General features: G+C 38.3%; 1 long non-coding RNA gene across 1 annotated transcript in view; it reads right to left on the bottom strand.

Moving 5' to 3' along the window:
- LOC125320491 overlaps positions 1-26,120 on the bottom strand; it is a 56,743-nt gene that overhangs the window by 17,492 nt on the left and 13,131 nt on the right. The window contains exon 2 of the long non-coding RNA XR_007201129.1: positions 7,306-7,448. This is a non-coding gene — a long non-coding RNA (uncharacterized LOC125320491). The remainder of the gene's footprint in view (positions 1-7,305; positions 7,449-26,120) is intronic.

Below are 26,120 nucleotides of genomic sequence, written 5' to 3'. Positions count from 1 at the left end.
TTGCTCTTCAGAAAACTAATCATAAGCTACTGTTACAGCGGGGATCCTGCAACACGCATATATCAAACCAGGAGTCCCGTGGAAAGGAAATATATATGGACAGACAGATTCTTGATAGCTGTTTCAGAGATGTTTATTTCTCCAGCCGCATGGCCGGGGCTCTGCCGAGGAACTGTTCCAGTCACGGGACCAAGGGTCCTTCTGCCCGCGCAGGGAACACAAACCAACCCATGGGAACGAGGCTGAGCAGGGGCAGGGAAACCCCGTGTCTGTGCCCTCAGGGCCCCTCTCCCAGGGCTACACGGCGGGCTGAGAAGACCCCAACAAGCTACCATGTGTCACCTCAGTAGTACTTACTAATTGTAATGTCTTTGTCTTTACTATCTGTCTTTTACTATTTCACCCAGGATTTTCTGTTTTCTTCGATCTTTCATCCCACTCAGAGTCCCCGCTTTTGTTAGCCTGAAATATTACAACACAATCAGATTATTAACCTCTGCTTTAAGACTAGCTTACTGCCACTCCTCAAAATAATAGGTTATTCAAAAAAGAAGGGGTAATCTCAGACTAAGGCCTTGGGTAATGTTATTTCAGACAAGAATGTTGTGTCTTCACTCTAACGGAGAGCAGAACACATCCCTGTGCAAATGTAAAAATTACTCTGAGATTTATATATGATGTTTACACATGCAATCCTCTGGAACTTCAACAATGTAAAGCGAAAGATCCTGCACCTGGGTCAGGGCAATCCCAAGCACAAATACAGGCTGGGTGGAGACCGGATTGTGAGAAGCCCTGAGGAGAAGGACTTGGGGGTATTGGTGGGCAAAGAGATCAACATGACCCAGTCATGGGCGCTCACAGCCCAGAAAGACAAACACGTCCTGGGCTGCATCCAGAGCAGCATGGCCAGCAGGGCAAGGGAGGGGATTCTGCCCCTCTGCCCTCCTCTGGTGAGATCCCACCTGCAGTGCTGCATCCAGCTCTGGGGCACCCAATGCAAGAAAGAATTTGACCTATTAGCACGGCTCTGGAGGAGGCCATGAAAATTATCACAGTGCAAGAGCAAGTCCCCTGTGAAGGGAGGCTGAAGGGAGGAGGCTCTGGAGAGACCTCACAGTGCCTTGCATTACCTAAAGGGGGCCTACAAGGGAGCTGAAGAGGGACATTTTACAAGGGTATGCAGTGATAGGACAGGAGGAATGGCTTCAAACTGAAAGATGGCAGGTTTAGGTGATGTTTCAGTTGAATTTATAGTTGCTAAACTAAAATTAAGGGAGAAAACTTTTTGAAATTTCACCCCCAGTTTTTTCATCAAGAAAGCAAGGATAAGGTACTACATGGTAGACTACAGGGATAGTTCACAAACTATATACTTCTTGTCATGCTCTCAGCATGGTGACTATTAAGATCTGATTAGAGAGAGATGCCTCTGCCCAAATTAAGGTGTAAAGGAGATGATATGCCAAATTCAATAGTACAGATTTTGTTTAACAATAAAATAAGAGGTAGAGAAATAGAAAGAAATAGAAAAGAAAGGGGGAAGAGAGACTGTTGGTGGCCCATAAATTGGGTGTTCTTTGTGTTCATTATCACCGATATATACTTCTCCCCCTGCTTTGCTAACCTCCCCCTAGGCCTGAGATTACACTCAGACAATAATACCACCTTTATCGTATCTCAAGTTCCCAGTGTGGGGGCTTATCTTACAGTCCAGGTTCCAGGTGCCCACGGAGGCATATTTGAGAGGTCTTCAGTGGTCGTTGGTGGTTGCACAAAGTGTCTGTCCCAAAATGTGGGGTGATCTTTGTTTGACCAGTGATATACATACCAGCAGTTGCTTCTTTACAATTTGCCAACTTTGAGTCTGCTCTTACTGGTCAGAAAAAAGAACCAACAGTTTAAATTCTCTGAAAAATGTCTATTCAATGATTGGCTGATGCATTAAGTACTTTTTTTTTTTTTAAAGAAACAAAGAAACATAAACACACACAAATAAAAACAAAGTTAGAAAATAAATGGAAACTAGAGGTATCTTAGTGAATAAATTAATACTGTAACCATATAAAATGTTTCAATGTTTTCCTTTAGTTCTAATATTCCTGAAGTAAATGTCCTAGATGGACCATGGGCCTGATGCAGATTATCTCTCTGTTGTTACTGTCCTCTTACATACTAAGGTCCCCCACAGAAATAATGAAACAACAATTGAAAAAATTTATCCAAAGAAGGGTATTAGAATAACTGCATCTTAACATGTGTGCCTTCAAATCAGGCAAAATCTGTCATCTGTGTAACAAAGTTAATACCCCTGTAGCGGGCTTCAGCTCTCATCAATAGTATACCGTCTTTTTATCTTTCACATTTAGATGTGGAACATGGTTTTCTAGATTACAATGATGTAAAACATGATCTGTTTGTTTCCTTTGTTTTTAGTATCAAACTACACTAATTATGATTTAAATTTTTGGTTCTTTCAATTTTTTTTTGCAAACTCCTTTGATTGTTTTGTTTAAAAAAACCTCAACTCTTTTATTAATTTTTTTATTCTGCTTTTTAATTGACTGCTGAAACAGTCCATACTCAATTTATTCAATTTCCCACATTTTCTTCAGAAAGACAGTCATCTTAAATGTTTTCAAATACTGATACTCTTAACTGCACAATACCCATTTCTACTTTGTGATCATTCTTCCCTCAAAACTCCTCTTTCTATTTTTTCTTGTTTCCTAGATCTGTTTCACTACTTAATATAATTTTCTGTCAACCATTTTCTTACTTTACACAATGCTTCCTTCCTGTTTTCTCTCACTGTATATATTACCCCCTTGTATCTTCACTTCCTTTCCCATTTATTAAAGACTACCTGCATAGATTCCAGCTACTGTTTAATTCACTAAAAACCCCATGATTTCATTTAGCTGTTTCTCTCAAAAAAAGTCAAACTTCTAAACCACATGTTGGCGATAAATCCCTTCAGTGCAGCACTTTCAGCTTATTCATGCTGGTAACACCGTCCACTTAATTACCAAAAAAAAAAAAAAAAAATTACAAAAAAAATTAGGAAAAATATTTACTATCTTCTCCATTTAAGATAGTCATCAACAAAAGTATTTCTACTGCATGCATTATTTTGTTGTTGCTTGGTGCTGTTGGTGTTTACCAGCTCTTAAGAGCCCTGCTGGAATCCCAGCTCTATGTTGTTTACAAACACAGAAGAAAATTACGACCCTGCCTGAAAATGTCTTGCAGTCTACAGGAATCAACAGATGGAAAGAGCCAGATGAAGCAGTACAGGCAACAAAGATACTGTCTTCTCATCTTAATACTCTGCATATCAGTAACATAACTCTTGCAGAAGATTTTGGAAGCATCACAGATGAAAAAAAATGCATTTGGCTGGAGAGAGAGGAATTCTTATCTTGGGAATCTGCTTCCAAATGCAGGATGGAAAAAGATCTAACAGTGTTTGAAAAGTCAGCGGTAGGATAATGGCAGCCCATGGAGCATACGAAGGTGGGGAGAAATACCTCAACTATAGAAGATAAAAAATAAATTATAAACTGATGTAAGGTGGTGCAGGTGTGCCAGTCTGCCATTCTAGCAGCTGAAACTCAAATGCCTGATGAACAACTGTCATGGGTTAGCATAGCTACGGAAGTGATTCTCTTGCAAAGAGGTGCTTACAGCTTCCTCTATGACTTGACAGAACCTATCAACTGGCTAGTTTGAATGCTGGCAACTTTTTAAGCCACTTAAGGAGCTTGACACGCCTCTGTGATCCACATTTAAGAATGAACAAACCCCGGGAAAGCTCTCTCTTGCTTCCAGCCTTGAGACAGATAACTGGGGGTGGGGCCGGGTGGCCCAGTGGGGCCAGGCTGGGCCCTGCTCAGCCCGGGCCGGGACATAGCCATCCTGAAGCCATGCGGCGCTGTTCCATCCACGGCCTCTCCCACATCCTTGTTACTTGCAGATAGAGGTGGCCTGGCTCGACACCGCCCACCCCCCGCCCCAGTGTGGCTGAAAATTCATCTGAAGCTGCCCCCGCTGCCCAGCAAAGATCATGTGACCAACAGCCATAAGAGAACTCCAGCTGCGGGGCCTGGGTAAGATTAACCCTTTAGTGCTCTAAGTTTCCTCCAGAGCAGATGGAGCCTGCAGACATTAATCCTCTTCTGAGTCTGAGGAAGAGGGAAGGTGAAGAAAACACCATAGAGACACCAAGTCAGTGAAGAAGGAAGAGCTGAAACCCTGAGGGAGGAGAAAGAAGAGATGCTTAGAAGCTGAAATTCTGTTGTAAAGCTATGGTGGTGACGGACTATGATACATCAGAGTACCCGTTGTAATTTCATGAAAGATTGGGGGGGTGGAGTGTTCAAACTGTACTTGTGAGCAAAAGTACCTGTGCTGAAAGAAGCAAATGCTGAAGCAGCTGTAATTTGATGAGAAGTTTGAACAGGGAGAGATGGAAGTTATGAAGACTCTTGCTCCGAATCAGAAGGAGAAGACCTCTGTTCCTAGAGATGAAGATGCTCCCAGAGATAGTCCTAGAGATGAAGATGCTCCCAGAGATAGGTGAAGAGAACCTTTGCTTCTGAACAGCTCATCCTTAAAATGGTACCCCAGTAGCTCAAGATTGAACCCTGGAAAGCAGTTGTGGGGAAAGCTGTAAGTTGGGGAAAGGGACTTTCACATGTCAGCAGAGAACCAATCCAGGCGGCTGTCTCGCTGTGACATTGAACCCATGAGAGAAGTGTTTCTTGTGGAGATGTCTCCATAGCATGAGCAAGAGAGACTCCTCTCCCTAAGTGAACTGAACAAGGTTGTTATAGAAGTGGTAAAATGGCTGAAAATCTCAAGGGTTTTCTTTTTACGTTGTCAGTGGGAGAAGGGAGAAAGGTGGGGGGAGGAGAAGTGTTCTGAAGGTTTAGTCTGACTTCTTTTCTTTCTTTTAGGTCTGTTAATAAACTTCTTTATATTCTTTTAAGTTTTGTGCCTGCTTTGCTTTCTCCTAACTCTTATCTCACAGACGGTAAATAAGTAAATAATGAGTATTTTGAACCAAAAGCACTACACTAATTTGGTGTTTCTGCCCGCTTCAAATTGAACCCACTACAACAACTTATATCATTCTGCTTTTCTTCTAGAGGTTGTAAGGTTGTTCTTCTAGTGCTAGTTTTATAAGCAAGGTAATAATTAGATATGCTATTGACACTTCACATGTTCCAGATGCAGTTGTGGCTTATCAGTTCTTGAAGAATTCAGTTGTACATAAATTTCATATATATACATCATAAAGGCAGAAACAACACTAGCAATTAACACTGGGCTCACTGCAGCCCAGTGCTGCATGTTATGAAAGAACAAGTCTTCACACTGCAGCCAGTGTTTTCTTTCAGAATGAATTTGCTCTCATGTGTTTCACGCAATATTTACATATTTTTATTGTCCACCCTGTTCCAGTAAATATTTTTATGTTTCTTCTTTCTTTATGCATTGTTTGTCACACTGCAGCATTTTTTTATTTCAGTTTAAACAAAGACATACAATTTCACCCTGCTTGAGACACACAGTGGTGGGTTGACCTCGCCTGGACACTGGGTCCCCACTACAGCCATTATATCTTTTCACTCCTCAGCAAGACAGAGAAAATATAACTAAACTCCATGGGTTAAGATAAGGACAGGGAGAGATCACTCAACAACTACCAAAAGAGGGAAAACAGATTCCATTTGAGGAAAATTAATTTAACTTATTACAAATAAACTCAGAGTAGCAGAATGAAAAAGTAAAAACTAAATCTTAAAACACCTCTCCTTCCCTCTTCCAGGGCTCAACTTTGCTCTGACTTTCTTAACTCCTCCCTCCACAGCAGCGCAGGGCTATAGCGAGTGGGAACTGCAGCCGGTTCGTCACTGGCTCTGCTGCTCCTTCCTCCTCAGAGGGAGAACTCCTCACCCCCTTACTCTGCTCCAACTTGGGATTCCTCCCACAGGAGACAGCTCTCTATGAGCTTCTCTAATGTGAGTCCTTCCCATGGGCTGCAGTTCTTCATTAACTACCCCAGTATGGGTCCCTTCAACAGACTGCAGTCCTTCAGGAGCAGGTTGCTCCAGCATCAGTCCCCTATGGAGTTATAAGTAATGCTAAAAAGCCTGCTCCACAAAATTCCTCTCTCCAAGGCTCCACAGGTTCTGCCAGGAGCCTGCCCCAGCATGGCCTTCCCACGGGATCTTCATGGGTTGCGAGGGGATCTCTGCTCTATGAACCCCCCTGGGCTTCAGGGACACAGCTGCCTCACCGTGGTCTTCCCTATGAGCTGAAGAGGAATCTCTGCACCTGGAGCACCTTCTCCCCCTCTCTCTGCACTGACCTTGTCTGCAGAGTTGTTCCACTTATTGTCATGCATTACTTCTGACTGCTACTGCTGGTATTGGACCGTCGCCCTTCCCCCTTCTTAAATACTCCAGAGGTGCTACCACCATCACTGATGGCTCAGCCTTGACTCATGACCAAGTTTTGGAGCCAGTTAGAATTGGCTTTATCAGACACAGGGGAAGCTTCTAGCAGCTTCTCACAGAAGCCACACCTCTAGCCCTCCTGCTGTCAAATACAATATGCACATCAAACCATGACTGGGTAGGATTATAATGACAACTCTTCATGCTCAGTAAACTGTGAAGTATTCTCCATGCAGAGACTTCATATGTACCAGAAACTCTAAGAGGTTTTAGGAATACATACCTCTTCTACTCTGTGATTCAGAAAAGAAATTTTCTTTTTGTGAATCACATTTCCACAAGATTTAAGTTCATTTTCTGAACTTTCTGCTTGCAATGCTGTGGTCACTCTATTTATTCATAGAAATTTTTTTTTCCCCTCCTCATGACCCCAGTATTAAGAACTAGACAGGAGCTTGCTGTGTATGCAGGTCATTGTCCAATAAATTGTGTCATACGGTTTCTCAGATAAATGTCCTTTAGAGTGTTTGAACTGGCAACACTTTTCTGATATTCTAACAATCAGAAACAATTTCCCTGATGATCTGTTTTGGGCTTTTTTTGGGAGGGCCTTGATGTCATTTAACCTTAAAAACCTACAAGGAACTTTTTTCATAACAGGAATGTGTGTGATGACTCCTGAGGGTTCCCCCCAGGGATAATCTTTTCTGCAAATTTGTTAGATATCTCCATGTCTGAATGGTTTGTTCTGCAGCTGATTGCCTGGGATCACTTTGACATCACTCTGCAGCTGGTATCCACATGAATTTGCTGTGACCCTGTACAGGAAAGTAAATCTTACCTCCTCCTCTCCCCATTTGGAGTCACTGAGAAGAACCCTCTAATAGAGTTTTGCAGAGATTTCTTTACTCATTATGCTGCTCTGCAGGTTTTCATGTAGGAGAGGCCTTCAGACTCTCTTCTTTCTGGTTTTAGTCAAGCCATCTGTAACAATAGCAGAAAGCTGATGAAATAGCTGAGAGTGGGGAATGACTGCTGTTTGTTTAGTTTTCTGGTCTGTTACGGTATTTCCTGCACAACATAAATCGTATGTTTCCAAGATATGTAACACAGAGCAGCATGGTCATGTAAGCACAAAGATTTTTCCCACAAGATGTTCAGCTGGTATCGGTGTCTTCAAAAGGTCCAGTCTGCATGCTTTCAACTTCTGCTGTGTTTGGTTGGAGATAAAAGAATTCAGCACCCTTTAATTCTGCTCACTAAAATCAATACTGCGGTAGAAGAGGTCTTGAACAAAAATAATTTTGAACCTCACACTAGTGGCTGTCAGAACTTAGAAATGGATATGAGATGGCCATATAGCAGCTGCAAAATAGAACATATTCATCTGACCAGTAACTGTAAAAGGAAGATATTCCACACCCCAGCCTCAAGAGGCTCCAGTTCATTTAACTCCCAGGACTTTTATCTAAAGTCCACCCATACCATCCCAGGCAAATGTAAATAGATCTCACAAGCCTCTCTTCACTTTTCATGGACTGGGATCTAAAATACAGCCTACCACTATGCCAATCCTGGGAATGTGTTTGCCACCATTTTCCACACTTTGATATCCATCTACAAATTTAGGTGCTTTACATGGCCATAGAACATTGTTTTCTTGTTGCTAGCTAAATATTAAGTCTTCAATATCATTCAAAGAGGAATTGCAAATAATATTTTTTTCCTCAATATTCACTCTCATTTTTCCTTGAGGTCTTTATATAGCCTAAAAAGTAACACATTTTGGAGTACGAGGTAATTTTATTTTGAAGCTGATTTAATTTTTGTCATGCTTTTTCCCTTCTTCTTTCTATGATACAGCCTTATTAAACTTTATCCCAGCCCCTAAAATAGTGACTGATGCACTATTACAGAGAAGAGTGTTTTTAGATAGACATACTATCATGACAAAAATCAATCTTAGTTTTTAAGCCATATTCATTGTCGTATTTCTGAAGTTGAAAGGAAATGGCTAGACCAGCTGCAGCTAAAATCTTGGTCATAAAATCTATAGCACAGGCCGTGAGGAAGAGTCTCTCTTGTACTTTCATATTTTGAAGTAATCATTTTGTAGTGTTTATAGAGTTATCTGAAGAGCCGTCTTAAGGCATCATCTCTTGATGAACTACAACAATAAAGGATATGTTTAGTTCATGAAGTAATGCTATTTGTTAGGTTTGGCAGTGTCACACAATTTAAACACAGTGAACTCACAATTCTTAATTTGCCAGGTGCAGTTTGGAGGGAATCTTCTCATGAAAATGAAAGCTGCTTCCTGATTACTAAGAAGTGCCTAAGGCTTTCTTCAGTAACGTGGAATATGTGCAGCACACTGACATCTCTACTGAGAAAATATCTGAGCCAGTTGGAGGCCTGTCCTCACTCACAGAGGTCAGCCAATGTGAAGTGTAACAGCTATTATTTTGGGCTTTCAAAGACTGGGAAGTCTGTACTCTGTTTTTTCCCTTCTCTCCCTAGAGAAAGGATAAATACCAAATGGGCCCAGCTGAGATCTGTAAACTTAACAGCTAGAGATGGGGAATAAAGCATCTCAGATCAGTAGTCACCACAGATTTTTGCTTTAAGATTAATATAGGGGCACCTCTTCATGTCAGTCTGTTTTTCTTTCTCTTTTTCCCCTCAGAAATATTCAGCTGTGGGATTGTATGCGGCCTCTTGCCCTGCATTTCACATCATCTTTCTGTCTTTTTTTTATTATCAGAAAAGCAACCTTAATTTCAGCCTTGTTTTTAGAAGCTTTCTAGCCACTACACTGAACTAACACATCTCATAACACAGTCAAAACCAGAGTCTACCCTCAGTCTTCATCTGTGGTAGCTGTGACTACTCTCAAGATTCTGTGTACATCAGAACACAAGATGTGTCTTCTTACACTCACGGCATTAGGCAAATCTTGAAGGGTGAGTGAGTTTCATTACCCTCTTACTACTCAAGAAAAATGCTGCAGTAGGTGGTCCTGAGTCTCCTTTTTGGTATGCCTTGGGGCTGATGCTCTCATAATGCTTGCAGTAGTAATTTGCTATGGAGACACTATTTTAGCTGTACCTTTGCATGTAAACTCAGGTATATGTGTATAACACAAAACCAGGTTTGCAAGCAAGGTGGATAGTTTTTGTGCTTTTCCAAATGGGTACACAAGTCATGCACAGAACATTCACTTCTGTGTCATTATTTAGACACAGCTTCCAACAAAATTAATTAGAAATTAAGATTTAGTTGTAAACTACGCCTCCAAGACCCAGTAAACTGCCGTAAAGCAGAAATCAAGCTATTATACTAGGTAAGCAAGGTATATTCAGTCTGAAGGAATAAGCACAACCATGATTTTAAGCTGTGTCTGCAATGCTCCAAACTTGACTTGCAGAACAGTTTTGTTTTATTCTATATATTTGCAAGTATTGACATAAAGGAACTTCTTAAGGTCTGACCTTCAAACTCATCACTTCACCACCGCTGAGATGGAGCTGAAGAAAATGTGTTTCAAGGAAGGCATTTACTGAACAGAAAGAAAATTTATGATTCAGTCTACAATGGAAAAGTTTGTCCTGATTTAGCGACCTAAAACTATGTTTTTCATTCAATTTTCCCACATTCTGTCTGTATAGCACCATCTACTTGAGACTTTTAACTATAAAATTCTGGTATGATGTGAAGATTATTGTTGTCTAAGTAAAATAATGAATATACATCGTATTATACCTATTTATCAATGTTCTGTTGGGCAGGGACCTACCTAAGTACCCTAGCACTCAAAGATAAGTTTTCAAACAGAATTCCACAAGTAAGCAACTGCTATTTGCTTGTGACATGGGATTCTACCCAATGTCACTGGCATTCTGTTCCATTTCTTTAGGCTTTGCCACATAGACCACTCAGTGACTTTCATCTGGAAGACGTTGCATAAAAGACATTTCTTCGGGGAATGTCATCATGTGAAGAAGCAGAGGTTATTGCTGTTAGCAGAGATAGCTTCCAATGGAATAGGAAAGAAACAGAGCTATGGATTTCCAAATCTCTCTTTCCAAAACCATCCCTGAAACTGTGTGACATGCTGAGGGAAAAGGCATGCTCTTTTCAAAGGCACAAAGGCTCTCATCCTGCAACAGAGAAAAAATTTCTGTCTTCTTAGTGCACAGGTAGTCATTATGAAGCTAAATACCCATAATAGCTTCATAAAACAATTACACTGTGTTATTGCTACCAAGTGACTTCAAGGATTGCAAAGAAGAAGAATGAAAAAACTTACTCAAATGCAAGCTCAATCACTTTTTATAACAAAAAGCACCATGCAATTTATATTCATATGTATTTTTTACCTGTCATTCCTTCAGCTTGATGGATGGCAGAATACTACATTTTTAGTAGACTTGCAATTGCTGTAGAACTTAAATACACCCTGTGATTATATGCAGCAGGGCCGACAGCTGAAATGTCAAATGGTCATTGCAAAGCTCCTGGCAACACTCTTCTCCCTTTGTGGCAGAAATTCAGGTGCTTTTCTTTAGCTGCAATTAGCATTTGATGTTTGGAATAGGCTTTGGATTCTCTTTCCCTCCCTCTCCTCTTTTTTCTTTCTCTTTTCAGGCCTACTGAGACAGTCAGAAGACTGCATAAAATATCTTTTCAGCCAGGTCAGAAAGGAGGTTTCCTACTACATTATTTAGTGTTATGAAATTGCTGATCCTTTTTCTATTGAGAAAGAGTATGGCAAACTTTTCAAAGTCACAACATCATAAAGATATCTAGGAAGTACAGGCAGTGTATAAATATGAAAGAGTGACATTAATATTTGATCAGTTGTGAGAGCACCATTATAATTACCAATAATGGCATGACTAAAAATAAAATTTTGCAGAATCTTAATACCCAGATTAAACATACATTATATCTGTAGATTAGAAATACAATGAAAATAACTGTTTTCTACTTACAACTTCTGCGAGTTACTACATAGAATATCACAGGAAAAAAAAAAATTTTTGTTCTTTATAAATAAAAAGACGACCAGTGGTTGGCAAAATAAGCATCTGTGGTGTCTGTATCTTTGTATGTAAAGATAATACCTGGACCCTTTTATCTGAAGAAATAAACAATCTTCATTTGATTTTTAGCTTAATTCCTTGGAGATGCATGAATTGCCTTCTGGTGTAAGAGGAGTGGACATGGCACTTCAGGGTGATCAGAAATGTCAACTACAATTCCGGAGGAGCTATTTTGTACTGCAGTGATATACAGAACTAGGCGTACCACGCCCAGAGATGTTAGAGCAGTTTTGCTGCCATTTGGACAGACACTAATGAACTCTACAAGTCCCACTCAACCTTGTGCACATTCTTGGAATTTCTGTATCCCATATCAACTGACTAAAATCTGAACGATATCAATTACATATCTAATACTGTAAGAGTCACCTAATCAGATTAGACAAGCATGTCTAATCAGAACTCAGCAGTGTTTTACTGTTTGCTGGTCTGACAGCAGGTCTAGAATATTTTAGTGCTCTAAGAGCACCAGCATGTGGTAACTAATCATTTCTAAGTCTAGGAAAAACACAATAAACTTAATACTATTTTGATTTCTTTGCCACATGCATTCTCACTTTATTTTTAATGGAAAAGCTAAAATAAGGAAACAATGCTGTATAGAGAGTGAGTGTTTAAAATACAGCTGTCAGCTGTAAAGCAGAAACTACAAACATTAAAAATGAGTTTTAAGATGTGATCAGACACAAATAGTCAAGAAGATGTGGACATTAAACACAGTCTTCTGTAGTTTTATGTATCCCAGTTTGAACCAGTTGGTTTTAATTAGAGATTGGACAGTGACATGGATTCAGTGGAGCACTGGTCTGATTTAGCTTGATGGTTCCCACATTCATTTTTCTGGCTTACTGAAAGGCTGGGAATAAATATTGTAATAGTTCCTGGGGATCTGTATAAAAACAAACACAACTATGAATGACATAAAAAATCAGGGCCCCTTCTAACATTTCAAAAATAATTGCTTTAAAGTAATTTTTCTTACAAATTTTTCTTTTCTAGGATTCTTGTGTAGAATAAAAGAGATAAGCTGATTTTTAAAAAAAGAACTAAAAAAGAAAAAAAAGAAATACAAAAATCAATAAAGTAATGGCAGTGGTATAGAATGGGCACTGGATTAGCAAGAGTAATTTTTGTTTAAAATCCCTGTTGAAGCTGATGTCAGTTTGAATAAGGACTACTGCAGAGTCAGTAATAATAGTGCCACTATATTTAGTCTTTTAGACATACAGTGTGCACCTGTATGAAGCCTAGATGTAATACAGTTGCCCAAAGCACTCCTATTCCAGGTACTTTTTATTCTAGTCCATATTCAAAGCTGCAAGTAACTAGTGAATCAAGTAAAGTTGAAGGACCAGTAAGGATTTGTGTCCTATCTGTCATCTCCTGCATTGACATTTTCATGGAATGATTAACAGAATTCCTGAATAAACTCTTTCTGTGAACAAAGCACAAATTAAGATCAAACAAAATCTTACCAGTGGTTAAAACTGTACCTGAATATCCTACAACAATTTGATTCCTGCACTTTTGCACAGAAAGGTCTGCTGCTGCCCATGGCTTGTATCAGCAGCTTGGTGTATAACAACAGGTTTGGGAGGGAAATATCTAAGTCATATTTTCTACAAAAGCCAAGGCTGTCAGTTCACGGCCACTGAGGAAATCCTTATCAATATTAAGACATTTAAAGGCAAAAGAAGAATCCACCATACTATTCCTTTATGTAGTTTCATGCCTGTATTTTCTTGGCAAACCCCAGAAATGAAACTCAAATTCATATCCAAGTACTTTCCTGTTTCAAGGCACAGGATGTGGCTGCACTTGTTGTACTGTGGGGTTTTAAAAATAAGGGCAGAATACTGAGTAAAAAACTGACACACATTCTGAAACACACTCATCTGCAGTTTTAGGGCACCTCAGTGCCCTCACTGCCATTCCAGGATAGTAACAGTGCTATTGAAGTGCCATTACACCTTTTTGTTTGATTTGGGTTTTATGTCTACATCTCAGGAATTTTCTTGCAACAGGTAAAGAGGAAGGACAAACTATTGTAACTGCAGCTTCTCTGACATAAAGTGTGGAAGAAAGCAGTTAAGAGTAAGCATACTTCTGAACTCTCTTTTCTGATATAATTTGCAGAGGAATTCAAATTAAAATTAATAACTGGGTTTTGCTTTATCTTTATGTTACACTTTAACTCATATCTGAATGAGACAAATTTTCATGCGGCTGCTCTGAGAAAACATTCTAAAAATCCCACAAATTTCCAGTTATTTTAATACAGGTTTAAAACAGGTACTAAGAACATGAAAGTGTGGACAGGCCATTGTGTAAAAACAAATGCATAATACACCAGACAAATACTTTATATGTTGCTCTTGCTTAGCATTGTGATGTCTCAGCACAGTGAAAATAATTGGCCTTATCACAGAGCAAGACAGTTTGAAAAATAACTGGATATTAACTTCTGTTCCTCAGAGTGATTCTGGCTATGAATCTTTAAGTAAGGAGTCTCTTCCGATGCAGAGAAATATATATATGTTCCATTGAACAGTAAAAAAAATTCCATTTTCTAGTTTTGTGGTATGGAAATTGCTATTGTAACTCCCAGTAGAATTACCTTGTCATATGCTTTCCAATTAATAAAAGCCAGGAAGCACTTGTAAAAAGTTGAGCACTTCCTGCAATCTGCAAACTGTTATTCAATCCAAGTTTATACATTCCAGTATATTGCTGTTTGATACCTGAACAGATCTGCTCTCCTGCTCAGCAGTACAAGTAGCTGGGAGGTGTCCAGGAAGTTCTGGAGGTGGGCAGGAGTCTGGGAAATGTCAGTGAGAGTTTTAGCAGGTTGGAATAGTTCAGTGGAAGTCAGGGTAAAAAAAAGAGCTGGGAAAGCTTGAGGAAGACTCTGGGTAATAAGATAGGGATAAGGGACAGCACAATTTCAGAATGTCTCCAGGATGGGTAAGAACAGAAATTATTGCATTAGAATTTCAGAAAGAGGTGGGCTTTGTAAGGAGTCTCAGAGAATGCTACACACATTACTCAGTGTTCAGCATCACTCACCTGTGCCTAAGCCTGTCCCTAGGTAATACACGAGTAAATGTAACTAGGTAATACATTAGTATGAGCAATAATGCAGAAAATTAATGTTGGTGTAAATTTCCAAATTTGTTTTCCTAACATATTTGTTGTTCATACTGGAAGTGAACATCATCTGGCAAGTGAGCATAGAAACTCCTAGATTTTATAACTGAGGCTAAGGAAAATGAAGCTGTATGCGAAAATGAAGACAATGAAGTAATAAAAAATATCTTTGTTTATAAAAGCCAACTCTCTTGCTAGCAACCAAAACAAGAGTTAGTACAACTCAGCAGGCATTCATAGTTACATTAGGTTCCTCTCTTAAGTTACTGGCTGGATCCAAAAGACAGGTTGTAATAATAGGAAAGGAGTGGAACAGATTGCCTAGATATTAGCAATATTGGTTTCAGGCCTACTGTATTGTGTTATTTTTCTGGGAATTCACTGTCAACAGAGAGTGAAGAAGAAATAATGATAAATAATTTTTGTTACTCTCTTGGGTTACCTGGAGATGTATTTAGATTTTCATAGCAGAACTGGAAAGAAACAAACCAATAGAGTTCATCAATCAATATAGTCCCCACTAGTGTCACTGATTATTAAAGTTGTCCAAGAAACTGGCTTGAGACCACCTAGAAGTGACAAAAAATTTGACTTGCTAAAAACACTGTTGATATTCTAATGATAATAGAGTCTTCCTCAATTTAGTGGATTTTTGTTCCCTCTTTGCTTCATTGGCATCTATATTTTAAATCCCATTATGTATTATTGTATCTCAAGTATTATACCTATGTTTTAAAACAGCTAAAAATAAATTATACTTTTATCTAAAAGAGAAAACCAAAGAACAGCTGACTGACATTCACTACTAAGTCTTGCAATCCAGCCCACATGAGCTGTTATTACTTTTATTAGCAGCAATGTTCCTGCTCAGGTTGAAAGCTGTTGTCCTTCAAACAGATTAAAGCGCTCCTGCTGCACAGTCCAGATCCTGGGCTTTTTTTGGTCGGTTGATCTCATTTGTTTGGTTGATTTTTTTTTCTGGTTTACAGGGTGTCTGGGCTCTGAAGCTTCCCTGGGCCCAGAAAGAAGGTATTACTGTTTCTCCCAGCAGACTTGCTCGTGTGCCTTCACAGAGCAAGGACTCCACAGCCCTCAGTGAGTGCCTCCTCACTGGAACATGCCCTTTTTCATACAGTCCACATTGACAGCAGTTTGCACTTAGAATTTATTAAACAAGGGCATTAGGCAGCTATATAGCATACTTTGTTTAAGCTTCTGAAACAAATTTAATTTCCTATCAATTTACATTTTAAAAAACCCTTGTGGTAACCCACGCTTTCTTTCCCTACCTTGCTAAAAGGCAATTTGAGGGCAAAAAAAGCATAAAAAACCCAGATGAGTGATTTGTGGTGGTCAGGATGGCACCACGCATATGGCATCTCCCCAAAATTCTGTCTCTCTTCTGTCTCCCCTTCTCTCTCTCTGCGCCTCCCTCCTGACTCCCCACACACCCCACACACACCCCAAAGTGTTATTCCTTAAGTCTCCATCTGTCAGTGGAGGAACTTCTGCAGAGTTACATCACATAACATTCTCATCTTTTTCTGATTATAAGGCTTTATGATTGATATTTGTAGGAACAAATAACAGCCTTGTCAGTTCATAGTAGATTTAGATATTGAAGCACTTCGTAATATCTCTGTCATAATATCAATTAGAAACTCCTAACAGAGTTCCTGAACTGTAACAGGTTCCTTCAAGCTGAAGGATGGAACCACTATTCATCTCTGAGCTGAGGGAGAGACAAAGAGAGGGCACAGCCTTTCTAACACCCACAGCCAGAAATAAAGCAAAAATTTTGCAACAGACTAAATCTGAAGGAATGGACCTGGGCCCCATCACTGTTGGCACAATGGCTGTCCTCAGGTTTGGTAACTGCACAATTTCTTCTCATGGGACTCAAAACACTCTCTTCTTTATTCAAAACACTGTCCTTTATTCAGAATGGTATTTTCTTGACAAAGATATCTGGCAAAGGACAGAGTGTTTTGTATTTTTATTTTCTATTAAATCTAGCTAAACTAGAAACAGCCTGGCTGTCCTTTAGCTTCTGATCTGTTTTCTTAGGAGTTAAATCCTAGATTTATGATTTCTTCTCATTAAAATTGCCCTCTGGTTTTTATCAGCAATATCTAGAGCTATGTATCAAGGAGTGAAAAGTTTTACAATTTTATGGGGGGTTGGGAAAACTGGGATTTCTTCTTTGTTTCAAGTTACTCCACAACCTAGGGAGGTAAATATAAATGGTACTTCGCATATTTCTTCATTTAATACTTGTATTCTTCACTAAGATGATGCTGCCTGCCCTTACAGTTAATTTCAAAACCACATTTAATTACAGCTTCCATCATTCCAGCTGATGCTGTGTTATTTCTGTCAGTGTCCTGCTAGAAATAAAATTGAGTGTTAAAGCAGCAATACAAAGAAACCTAGCAAGTACATTACTCTCAGAAAAACAAAGAGGAATCAGAATCCTGCATTACAAGGTTATTGGATATAGAGAACTCCAGTGAGCTTACTTTCTCTGTTCTTCTTCCAGCAACAAATTTTTAAATGCAAATGAGAGATTTGTAGCACATTTCTCTCAGTTGGGTCATAGTGAATATTGGTTCAGGGGAAACCTCAGGGAATTGTTGTATCAGTTCTGTCCCTTACCAGATGACATACCAATACAAATTTGGTCAGAATTGAACAGATAGCAAAATCAATCAGTCCTGTCTCTTGGAGGAGTTGCCTTCTCTCCTGGTACTCAGACTGCTTCTTACTGACAGTGCCTACAGCAAGAAGTAAAGCTGGAAGTTCAGGATTGAAGACAACCCCAAATAAAAATTCCTCTTCCATTACCTTTTTCCTCACTCTCTACCTTCTCAGTGCACCTGCATCAGAAGTAATATAGCCTTGTTTAAGTATTGTACCTGCAGGAAGCAGGGTCTTGGTGGAACTGGGGCAGTCTGTTACAGTGGAAGGCCCAGTATTTCTCTATGTCCACAAGTTCCTCCTGATCCCTTTGTGTCTGACAAAGGGTTCTCCACATGACTGGCTCTGGTATTTCTTGGTTCTTTCAGATTCTAGGCTGATGGGATGAGAAACCACATTTTGGGAGCGTCTGCACATCAAGTCTCTGGAAAGAAGGTGATTGGTCTCGATAGTTCTCAAGGTCCTGTATATGTTCATATGCTGTATTTTTGGCCATAGCTATCGACTCTAATCTTAAGACCAAAGCTGAGTGAAGCAATCAGAAAAGCAAGGGCTACAAAAGTGGTGGGACCACCAGAGTGGGAAAAACTGAGGGAGAGGAGATGTGTCAATTGAAGACTGTCCCTAAGCACTCTCTTTACCTAGAGGGGCATGAAAGCAACATGTCTATGGGTATTAAAATTGTGATTTATCACTCAGGATCTGGCAACTCAAATTAATCTCACTTCATTACGAGCTCATTTGGGGTCAAATTGTTGACAGTGATCATCACAGTTAAAAAATAACCTCTGCTATTTGGATAGTTCTTAATTCAGGACAACTGTGGCTGATGGTGCTTTCCTCACAGAGAAATTCTGGTTTTTGTCATCCAAAAGCATTTCTGGTTCCACTTGGTCCTTTTAACTTGCTATTCTGTGACCTTGACATTATAGCAGAGGTGACTAGGGGGCTCCAGGAAGCATAATGCAAACAATGACTGAAAAAGTTCAGCTTCCAAGATTTTCCAAGGCTAAAAGCACACTCCCAATTAAAAAAAAACCAAAAAAAACAGTACTACAAATCTAAGATGAAGATGAAAAAAGAAAAGAAGTAGCTAACACAAAATGGAGAGAGAGAAGAACATGTTGTTAGATCATACATTCTAGACATCTGTTATCTGTTTTAAGGTTCCTGGCTCCTGGAAGTCCTTGTCATGCCTCTTCCCTCAATTTCACTCCTTTTGACTCTTCTACTAGAGATACTTCTTATTCTAGTTTTCCTCAGTACTTCCAGCAGATGAATACTGGTCTCAGAGATCACTCAACAATCTTCCTCACACAAGCACCGGTGTACTCCACTCTCACAGATATTATTGTAGATGGGCTCCCTTTTGACTTCTGACTGTTCATTGTTGCCTTCAATAACTAATAACTAATAACTTCAAAAGACACTATTTTACTTAGAACACAAAATTACACGTGTTCCAAAAAATTACTTTCCATCCAGATATTCCTGCCCACATTGAAAAATATCTATAGTTCCCAGCTGGGATGAGAAAAATACTTGGAGGAATGCAACTTATGATTTTGATGTGTCAGACTTCAGCTCAAAATAAGCAGAAATATCTTTTTGCCAACATCATGAATCCAAGTGTTCCAATGTGAGAAACTGGAAGGATTGTTGGCTCAAAACATTTCAGGTGTGAGGGCAGGGGCCAGTCAGGCCTTGCTCTGGTGAGGCGATGAACCGCCCCATACACTCTGCCCCAGCCCAGGAGTGCATCCCAGCCCCGCCAACCACTGGCACACTGGAGGCGATGCTCCATACCCCACCTCTGAAGCCTTTCATCCAGCTCCTAAGTGGTCACCAGACCAGAAATCCCACCCGGGCAAAGGACCCAAAAAGCCAAAGGGTATTTAACCTGAGACATGAGGCAAGCATGTGTCTTGACCTTACTTCCTCTTGGAATTTCTATCAGCTGAACACTACTGGAACCAGGAGTGGTAGTTATGTTTGTTCTTTTCTATGTCTCTTCTGTCTTTCTCTCTTTCTCCTTCTAATTCCCTCGTCTCAGGATTTTGCATAATTTAAAATCAGACAGTCTTAGAGTTTGCTAAGCTGAATGGGATAAGTTAATGTTCTGAGAAGTGTCTTATGTTGACTGAATGTTGCTCTAACCATTTGCCAAAGTTCTTTGATTTTCTAAAATTGCCAGTAATTTTTGTTGTTGTTGTTTTGACCTCTTTAGGATATCTTGCTGGTATTTCTCCCATGCATCTCACTCAGAGTACGTGAAAAAACATAAGCCCTTTTAAGAGTCTCATCAAGCGAGGGTTTTGGGGCCTTACATCCAGCTGTTTGTTAGTGGGACAGAGAACAGCCAGAATCAAACAAATGGAAGGATATTCTATATGCATGCCCTAGTGAAGATGTAGGACAAAGTACTCAGAACAGAAGTGGTGCTTTGTACTAACAGATCACAGAAATTGTCATGGAGCTAGGAAAAGTCATATATACTCAAACCATGAAACAGGAAATTAATCTAAGCCATCTATAAAAGCGTGACACCCTAAAAAGAGATTTATTAGAGTACTTGGGTAGAGCTTTGCTCTGTCATCCTTCATAAGCTCCAAGATGGAATTTATAGACAAAGAAATTAATTTTGTGCTAATACCTAACCACCACATAAATTTAATTTTCACCGATCACAAGAGAATTTCATAGTCTTTAAAGCCACCTAAAGAAAAGGTTTAAGATGTATCCCATCACCTATAATTTTGGCTGTAAGTATGGATATAACCTTGTTAATTATATATATATATATATCTTCGGGTTGAAGTTAATAGGAACCAAGTCACATTGTAAATTGTTTGGTTTCTTTTGAATGAAAATAACAATACATAAAATCCATCATAGGAAACACAAAAATCAACATGTAGATCTGACAAAATCTGGCTTAAAATATGGAAATTTTAAAATGTTAGGTTGCTTCAATAGTCATAAAGTAATCATTGATTTATGTCCTATATAGATCCAAACTAAGAAAAACATTTGCTGTTTGGAGTTCAGTCATGTAGTATTTGATTACTAAGATAATATTAATTTAAGTGAATAAATTCAACTGGTCTCAAAAAACTACTTCCATAAGCAAGAAGTAATTCTCCCAAGTCTAAATGCTGTGAGAACAAATATTTGTTAATTACACAACAGAAAAGACAAGGAAGTATATTGTTGTTGCAAGCTTGAAGGCCAAAGGGTCTTTTCCACAGTAACATTGCAAAATTAGGTTCATCTCTTATGAACTTTCTTGTAAAAGGAAACTAGAGGTCATTACTTGACTCAGCAAAGAGGAGTCCTGCTGCAGTCAGCAGTCATCTAAAATGGTCTTGTTGCTTTTAAAGTTCATATGCTATTTCAAATTTTTGTTTTTTAAGAATGTCAGTATTTTCAACTATGTAGAAAGATAATATTGAATTGTTATTACAATTCTCTAGAATAAAAGTCTGTTTAGGACTGAAACAAATATTTTCTTATTAGCCTACCCATATTTCTAATGATTTGACTTAAGAGAAAGACTGAAGGCTAGTGGTTCCATTATTTAATGCCTGAAGTTGTAGCAATTGGCAAAAATATCAGGACTAACTCTTGGTGGTTTTGGGGGGTTGTATGGGTTTGGGGTTTTTTTCAGTCACAAATAAAAAAATGCACCAAAAAAAGGGAGTCAAAACAACAATTTAAAAATCGCTATAATTTTGCATTGCAGTGGTCCTTAAAACCACTAGAATTTTCTATGAAGCACCAAAAGAAATTGTTAGGAAATCATCAGCCAAGCTGTAACAGATCCAGTTAATCTTTAAAGAAACCCACCTAAAGTTGTAGCAGCCAAAGCAAACTATGGCAATAAAACTTAAAGCACAAATTCGCAGCAGTATCACAACAGAAACTGACACAGGTTCTGAAGATGAGGCACAGACCACACTAGATTTTCATAGTAGGAGCAAATAATGATTTGCTGAAAGAAACAGCCTCTGTGATGTCAGTTGTGAATGCCTACTTATATTAAGATGGAGACAGATGTTTCTCTGAAACTGGCCTTAAGGGACAATAGTTTTCTGCCTTATTGGGTGAGAACCCTCACAGATGGGTATTTCATCTCTGAAAAGTGCATTTTTTCTGAACATTCACAAAAGTAACTAGAGGTTTTTCAGATACTCTAAAGATACATGAGCTGGCAATGAATCACTGTGCTCCCGCCAGAGTGATGTAATGCACACATGAACAGGAAATTTTTACTATTAAGTTCTCTATGGAACTATTAACAGAGAGAGTAAGAAAGGATTTATCAATGTAAAAATAATATTGTAGCAAAGTTATTGACAGTTTCCAGGGAAGAGAAAGGACTTGGCTGTCTCTGGTAGGAGTCCAGCAGCTCTGAGTACAATTCCTCTGAAGTGGCTGGATTCGTCTGGGGACAATGTTTACATGTGAAACAGACTTGTTTTCTGAAGGCAGGAGGAAGATTCTCACTGTCAAGTTACAGTAGCACCTAGAACTTTGGGGTGCAAGAAATCTTACCATGTGCAGCCATCTATATGTCAGATGACTTCTAAAATTCACTATTTTACCTCCTTCTGCATTCACTAGCAAGAGAGAACTACTTGACAACACAGGTTCCCATAACCACTGCTGTAAGGTGGGTAGAATCAGTTCCTAAAAAAACTCTCTTTCTGTTTAACAATAGGGGAAGCCTAAAAAATAGCTTTCAGCACATTCCAGAAGTCAAAAATTGGATACATTCAAGCCCATTTTTGGCAAATATACATAGAATCATAGAATCACAGAATCATTTGAGTTGAAAAACACTTTCTGGGATCATTGAGTGTAACCATTAACCTAGTGCTGTCAAGTGCACCACTTAAACCATGTCCCTAATATAACATAGAACACTGACCCAGTTTGAGAACAGAGAAACCTGGGGATTAAGGAATGTAGTATTTTACCATATCAATGTCAGAAAATATTCTTCACATCTATGCAAGCATTGAAACAGAAAAGCCAACATTGCAAATTCTTCATCTTAAATGAGGAAATTCCTTTAATTTCAGTTCAGATTTCCTGCTTAGCTGCTTGAAAACCTCTCAAGCTCTCCTACAGCACATCCTTCCAGGGCAGACCAGACTCTAATCACCCACAGATTAAATTATAGTTCCAGGCAAAACCTCAGTGGATACACTTTTTATCTCATTTCATCTTCCATATATTTGCCCAGCTAGAAACATAGCAAGTAAGACCTCTGTTTTTATTTAATAAATCATTGCAGCTCTCCTACTGAAGGAAAAGCAATGAAATGTCTTTTTGTATCCCTGACAGATGAAGCACCTAGGTGCAAAACATTTTTAACCTGAATGTTCAAATGTGGAGTTATTCATACAGAGCTTTTTTAATGATTAACAGAATATGTTGTATCATTTCAAGAAATTACCACATTGTTTATTTTGGATGGGAGTTTTTCTCACACTGAGTTAAAATCATGTTGGTTTATTCAAGGTCTGGTATTGTTTAGCTACTTTCACTTCCAAGTTAATTAACTAGAACAAAACGAAACACATCCGAACCATTGAAAAATTTCCAATAAGACATTGGTCAAATTTTTATACTGAAAAAAGGATTTGATTGGAAAAAAAAGGGGCTCAAAATCTATGAACTAGAGATGCAGGAAACAAGCAATAAATAAAAATTCCCATCCATATCAAATTATGATCTAGCTGATACTAAATGATATCTTCTTAATAATAACAATGGTAATACTTCCACATAATTCATAAACATAGAAAGGTAACAGAAGGTAAATTTCACTGCCCCTTCTTCTGACCATTTAAACGTTATACTCTTAGCTTAATTTGGCAGTTAGTTTCCCTCTAGGGTTGGTGGAAAAAAAGAAGGTACAAGAGAGCTACTGTAGCTGATCTAAGAAAAGTAGATAGGGTATGGCTATGGGGGAACTTCATTTTACTGACTGTACAATGAGCCTTGAGAAATGGCTTAGATTAGACAGATACATTTAAATGCAGAAGATGTATCTTAGCAAAAATGTTATTGCATGATTTATTAAGGAATCCTCTCCACTACTGAATTTGAGGGTCTGGACTGCTTAGAAATGTGAGAGAAATGAAGATTAAAAATTCTGTATCTAATATATAAATATTCATATCTAATATGAAATGCATTGGCACTAGATTTCATCCAAGGATGAATCTAATTTATTTGTGTCTGCCTTTCAGATTTTATATCCCTTTTCAGCCTTCAAAAGAATATATTTTTATTTCACTTGGTTGCATATGAGAAACCTGTTGTCAGATAATTTTATGATGCCAGATAAAAATTAATCTAAATGAGCTTTTATAACAATCAAATTATGCACATTTTAGACATATTTTTTCTTAAAAGATAAAGAACTACCTAAACTGTTTAATACAACAAGGGCTTTAAAAAGCTAAACATCTTTTGTTGTACTGGGGAAATAAGAAAAAAAATTTATCTGTCTCAATAAAAAACAAAGCCAGGGAAATTTCATTGGACTGATTTTATCTCTTATGGGAGATATTCTATGAACTTAATTCAGGAAAAACACTTTTATATTCCAAGAAGTTCGAAAAACTTGCACAGTCCAGTACATAAGGAGCATGAGATGCAAATATGAGTGCTCAGTGGTCTGTTTGAGAAAGCAAATTCCACCACACTTCAAGGCACACTCTGAGCCAACTCCTACACTTTGAGCTGACTTCTACACACAGTTTTAAATCCAACCGTCTTACATGTAATACTCCTCAGCAATTTTTATTTAAACAAAAAAGACTAAACCTTGACCCTCCATTTGTCTAAGATAGCTATAATCCTTGTAAGTGTTAGAGCTGGGATAAAGAACTGTGGTTTCAGAGATATCATACAATGCATTGTCAGGAAAAGGCGTGGATAGCTTGCATACGAAATTTCCTGAAAACTATGTTTACAAGGAATTTGCTTTGTTATAAAGTGTTTAAAGCCTTTCCACCACTTACTAAATGTTATTATTTTACGAATATACATCTCCCAATATTTTTACCTCCTACAGAAAAATATAGTATTTGGTTTTCCCTCAAGTATTTCTGTTCTAGATAGAAGTTAAGCTGGTATGAAAATTTCCATGGCCTTTCATAGGTGGGAAAACACAATCTATTAATTATTATAGCATCTGCTTTAATACTGACCTCTGTAACAGGAAATAGAGCACAAATGACCCAATAAAGCTGGTGATAAAAAATATAAATAACATCTTGCCTTCTTGCTATTGTGTTGGCTTTTCTGCTTTTCTGAATGTCCTGTATCACAATATAACTCACTAAGTCATGCTGCAGAGAGACATGGGAGAAAATCTGTGTGATTTTGGGCAAGTTGCTGGAAAAAGAAGCTGCTAAGTTGCATCTGAAAATTAGTTTTAGAAAACTACTTCATTAGTTTATTCTTATAAGCAAATAGTACACAAATATTAAATATTATCTAGAAATAAAATCGGTACATATAACTATGTATTTGACTCATTAAAAATACCTATTAGATTTGTAAGCCTGATTATGTGTTGTATTCCAATAATAAAAGTACTTTGAATTCAAATTGTGTATCTATTTTAAAAAATCATACTATGATCATACTGTTAAAGTTACCATAGATACTCTCTTGTGTTACTTGACTTCACAGTGTTTTACTCCCTATCTCAAAAAAAGATCAACAGAAACAAAATCATGTATTATTCTTCAATTAATAACTGTCATTTAAAAATTGCATCATAGAAATCTTTTTAGATATAATCAAGTATTCAAAGTATCTGATTTTTTTCAATATGGCATGTCTAAGCAGGAGGTATATGTCTCTTGAAAACAGTAGAATTTATCCTTGTTTTCTACAACGGTGGCTAGAAAGTTACACCACCTTTTTTTCATAAGTCTACCAAATAGTTTGGTAACCTTGAACTGTTGTGTCGTCAGTTGGCAAAGAATACCATTACATTTAGTTTCTGTCTTTTAACTGGGTTTCCTATAAAGGGAACAAATTTTTCCCCTTTCAATATTTAACTGGAAGTCAATTTTAGACCAAAAAAAATTTTAATTGTATTTTTAATTAGAAATTAAGTGAATGATTTGTAATCTGAAAGAAAAATACTGTGAATAAGAAAAAAATAAAGTAAAAGAAAAGAAAAATGGCTATTTTTCTGTGAGTTTGCCTCAGAAAGAAAGCTCATTACCTACTATGACTTCTTTTTCCCCTTTACCCACATCTCTTATCAAAAACCTTTCCCCATGCTGTTGCTATGCTGAACTTCTAAGCATGATAATTAGCTGTCTGGTATTATGTATGCAGCCTGACTGAGGCTCTAACATCATCCCACATGGGAACTGGTGGAAAAGATGAATATCTAATTTAACACGATTTGACCACACTTCCCAGACTTGAGAGACCATAGTCTGTCCCCTGCTTCTCCCTCAAATGGAATCATCTGAAACTGACTGCTAGGTTCAAAGATTACTTGGGACAATGGCACATATGCAATAGAACTGATAAGCTGACAGCATAATTGCACAATCTTCAACTCCAGAAGGGTGATTAAAATCAGCAAATTAAAAGCTGAATAGGGAATATGTTTGTTATCTTTTGAAAACACCATTTCCTTGACCAAATGGGGTCACCACAGGTA

Source organism: Corvus hawaiiensis, chromosome Z (genome assembly GCF_020740725.1).
Source record: "Corvus hawaiiensis isolate bCorHaw1 chromosome Z, bCorHaw1.pri.cur, whole genome shotgun sequence".
Lineage (NCBI taxonomy): Eukaryota > Metazoa > Chordata > Aves > Passeriformes > Corvidae > Corvus > Corvus hawaiiensis.
This window is presented reverse-complemented; position numbering and strand designations above follow the sequence as displayed.